Below are 5,033 nucleotides of genomic sequence, written 5' to 3' on the forward strand. Positions count from 1 at the left end.
CTCCGGGCCGCAGGGCGAGGGGCAGCCCAGCAGAGGCTGGGGGAAATGGGCCTCCCCGACTACATCCACCACCTTGGCATCCATGTCCACCTTGTGGACAGCGTAGGACTTCTGCAGGTGGCTACGGGCTTGGTTCTGGAGACCCGCCAGGTGGCTTTCAAAGTAGCTCTGCAGCTCTCCCTGCAGGCCCTAGGGATGGGGATCGAGACCCGGTATTGATAGGTATCGATCGATCATTTCTGAAAACCCGAAAATCAATAAGGTCTGAGCTTATTGATACTGCTATCTAGACTAGCGGGTCCGTCCTATAACGTTATGTCTGAAGAGACGAGAGTTTTGTCATTTTCCTCAAATCACTGGTGCACAAAGATTGAACAAATTTTTTGGGGGAGGGGGGCATTTTGCCTTTATTAGATAGGACAGTAGGCAGACAGGAAAGGCGAGGAGAGAGAGAGGGATTGACATGCGACAAAGGACCACATCAATTAAAGTTTTTGAATTAAATTGAATTGCCTGCCGTTAACTACACAAAAAAGAAGTGCCTCACCAGGCTAGGAAAATGTTATTCTGTTCAGGAATCAAACAGACTCACAGTTAAGCAATAAAAGCAACACCAGTTCTGTTAAGAATGTATTGTCATCTCGTCGTTCTACCAAATAATACAAATGTATAGATAGTGGTTAAGTAGGGGTGTCAAAAATAATCGATTATGAGATGCATCGCGATGCGGACCTGCACGATTCTGCATCGATTCACAAATGTCAAAAATCGATTATTAAAAAAATATATATATATATATATATATATATATATATATATATATTATTTTTTAATATAATCAAATAAAATATAATGGAAGTACATGCAGTTGTTTATTTTAATTATGGATCATAATACAATGCAATTCTAAATGCACTTTTATTTTAAAAGTAGCCACACAGTGAGAAAAAAGAAAGTGAGAAAAAAATCATGTATTCGGGAAAAAAAGTGATGCATCGATTTAAGATGCATCGAGATGCATCGATAATCGTTATGGAATCGAATCGTAGCCCTCTGAATCGTAATCGAATTGAATCGTGAGGCCAGTGAAGATTCACAGCCCTATGGTTAAGTTAAGCAGTCTCGAACATGGTATCAATACCAATAAGAATTGACGATGGCCATCCCTACCTGGAAGGAGACCTGTTTGACAGTGTCGGACAGCAGGCCATACTGGGCCTTCACCACATCCATCTGCTCGTACATGCGGCGCTGCTGGTCCAGGATCTCCCGCTGTTGGGCCAGGAGCGCCCCCTGCTGGTCCACCAGCTTTTGCTGCAGCTCGCGGATCACTGTCTGCTGGGCTCGCAGGGCCTCCACCAGCTTCTCCTGCCCCTTGGCCAGCTGGAGGTGCAGGATGAGGGCGTCCTCTGAAGGAACCTCATTTTCACCTAAGATATAAAAAACAAGGCTAGGTGAAACCTAGCATATGGCCAGCGCAGAAAAGCATTGACGAGCCTGTTGGTTGTAGCAGGCAGTGACATTGTTAAAGTGGAGGGCTGCCGGTGGCAAAAGTATGAAGGATATAATGGAAAATCAGTATGGGTAAGAAAGCCCTAGAAAATAATTATTTAATTATGTAGTTGCATTTAATAAAACATTTTATTATAATACATTTGTGTGTGTGTGTGTGTGCGTGTGTGTGTGTGCGTGTGTGTGTGCGTGTGTGTGTGTGTGTGTGTGTGTGTGTGTGTGTGTGTGTGTGTGTGTGTGCGTGTGCGTGTATTTATTGTGAAATTCTAAAACATGTGTATTTGTCACATTAAAAGGACCCCACCCCTCATAGCCTCATGGTGCCTTTTCAACTTCTATTGTTCTAATTACATCTCTCCCAGTTAGCAGTATCCCAAAAATCATAAGTTCATGATGAAATACCCTACGCTGCAGTGCGGGCTTTCAAAAAACCACAATATAAGTTTTGAGCAGCACAGTCCACACGTGCTGTGGTTTGGTGAAGTTTGGACAAAATTAGAAGGCGAAATAGCGATTTCTGTGAAATATGCCCCACCCACAACACTTTGCAAGTCGATTATATCGCAACAGTGAGGTCTTTAAAAAAACGGCAAAACAGTTTTGTGCAGGACAGATGTGGTTTGGGGAAGATTAGTCAAAATTTGAAGGGGAAATAGTGAAAAAATGCGTTTGGACAAAATTCTAAATGGCGGAAAATCTAGTTAGACGTGGGTGTGGTCTATATAGAAAGAATGTTGATCGTAGAAGCTATGGTTCCAAAGTTATGGACCAAAACGTAAAGAGGGCAGCTATAGCGCCACTGTGAGGTCAATCGGTGTAATTTTTTAGGCCAGAGTAGAAAAGTACTCTATGAACCTAATGTATGTACTCAATTTGGGAACAGTCGCTCTTATGGTTTGTGAGCTACGGGTACTTATTGTTGCCATAGCGCCCCCTATAGTCGAAATGACACAATTGTTTTTTTCTCAGCTGAGAGTACATACTGTAGCTGCACACCTGACCTGTACCAAGGTTCATTCGCAACAGACAATGCGTTCTGGAGTTAGGGGGATTTTTGTGAACTAGGCCACACCCACAAAGGTTCGGAAGTCGATTCTATCACAACGGTGCGGTCTTGCAAAAAACCGTGAAATAGGCTACGTTTTGTGTAGGACAGTCCACACACACTGTGTGATGTGATTTGGTGAAGATTGGACAAAATTTGAAGGAGAAATAGCGAAAAAACGCTTTTGGAGGCAATTCAAAATGTCGGAAAATCTAGTGGAAATGGGCGGAGCCTCTATCAGCAGATGCGGAATGGCTCAAGGAATCCAGGGAAAAAGAATTTTGATTGTAGATGCTACGGTTCCAAAGTTATGGACCAAAACATAAAGAGGGCTGTTATAGCGCCACCTAGTGATCAACAAGTGTAATTTTTCCGCCCATAGTAAAAGGTGACTCTGTGAACCTACCTACCAAGTTTGGTAGCGGCAGGTCTTATGGTTTCTGAGTGGGACCAAATTGGCTTCCAAATCGGTTTGCAAATTGGGTGGACAAACATATAGGGCCTGGGCCACTGCGTGCGCTGGCCAAAAAAGGGCAGAATGAGAGGAATAGCAAAGTATTGAGAAGAAGTGACAGCTAATACATTGTTCCATTGCAACATCAGCGCACAGCAAATCCGCCATTTTGGCCTGGAGGAACGTTCTGATGTTGCCCCATTGGCGCAAGGAGGCTTTTTTTTCCCAGGTCAAAATGGTAGCAGTGCTGTTATTAAAAAAAGAGTGTTCACTTGCCTTCAATAGCCTACTCTTTGGGGATATAGGCAAAAAAGTTATTGTTATTAGGTGCAGTGCTGCGAAGCAAATATGGAGATGAGATAAATCAAGCTTGTATTCCCGGAAAAATAATCACAGATATAAAACAAATAGCAATGAAAGAAACCCTTGTTGCCCTGCCTATAGCCTATGCATCATTGTACTGTATCTAAACTGCCCAAGCTTGGAATTAAAAGGAAGTTGTCCCATTAAATGTCAAAACAAACTGTTTAATTGGTTGGCAGTCTACCAATTAAACACTTTGTTTTGACTTTTAAAAATGGAAATACTGGAATTGGTATGCTGAGACTATTTAGAATTAATTATTGAATGGCTGTGACACTGTCTGATCAAGCAATGTTGCACTGTGGGTGTGAACGAGCAGTGACCCCATTCCCTTGGCCCATGCAGCCATGGCGCATGGTGTAATGAAGGTTTCCTATGTGGACCAACATCAAAGCATTCTACATTTTCTGGACAATTGACTCCGATACATGTTTTCCAGTTCAGCTGCTCTATACAGCAGATCACACAGCCGAGTTGCTCTGCAGATATCATTTTGGGCTGAAGGTCAAAAAAATCCTTTGCTAGATCAAAATTCCTCTTGATCCCTGCTGCAAAAAGGAAGTTAGACCCTTACATAGGGTAGCCTATTTGGTTAATTTCTAAGCATATAGGAACTATTGCTTTCTGTGTTATGCTACTGAGTAAGATCATGATTCATCAACTTTTGTAATTGTCTCTGCACTATACATATTTTACAGTAGGCTATTGCATAACTGGAGTTTGCTCTCCATTGCATGCACAGATGTGAAGATGAAGATCATCAGCTAAAACACGTTAAATCTGTTTAACACAAATTATGATGATGATGATGATGATGATGATGATGATGATGATGATGATGGTGGTGGTGGTGGTGGTGGTGGTGGTGGTGGTGGTGGTGATGATGATAACAGACCTGGTTTGATGTCACATGTGAGCTGGACACCCAAAGGCGCGCCGCCAAGCTCCGACGATGGATATCCAAACTCAGGAAATTCTCCCAGGAACTGCGCGGCTCTGTCGGACAGATGGACAGGAGGAACGCTCTCCTCTGACCCGCCCGGGCATCCCTCTCCCACACAAGGCTTCGGGCGGGGTTTTGGCCGTATCCTCAGCGGCAGCTTGCACTCTATCCCTTTGCAGTCCCGAGTACCATTCGTGGGCTGAAGTGCGTCCGAAGCCGCTCTTGGAGAGGTCGGGTACGCATGGTGTTGGGTGGCGACTATCTGCGCGGCTCTCCCCTGCGTCGTCGTCGGGTTGAATTGTCGGGGCGGTCTGGAGGATCGGCCCCCCGGACAGTGCGCTCCGACGCACGGTCTCGGGTCTCCAGTCTCCCCAGTACCGTAGCAGTGCGCCCCCCGGCACATATCTGCGACAGCCCGCACGCTGTCATGCAGTGATAACCAGGACAGCAGCAGCAACAGCACCGGTGTGGATAAAACCATTGTTGCGTCTGTTTACTCCTCTCTTTCCTGCATGGAAGAAAAAAGACAAGTTTAGCAGCATTACCAGCTGAAAATATGAGCAGTTGTGTGGTTCAAAAAGTTGGAATAAGCATCACTTTTCTGATTAAATCCCGCTATGTCACAAGAAAACAAACTTTATCTGACTTGACACACAGCCTTTTTGATGTGCAGCTCATGACAGCACATTACCTTCAGCTCCAAGGTTTGGCGAGAC

Source organism: Poromitra crassiceps, assembly GCF_964638095.1.
Source record: "Poromitra crassiceps genome assembly, chromosome: 2".
Taxonomy (NCBI): domain Eukaryota; kingdom Metazoa; phylum Chordata; class Actinopteri; order Beryciformes; family Melamphaidae; genus Poromitra; species Poromitra crassiceps.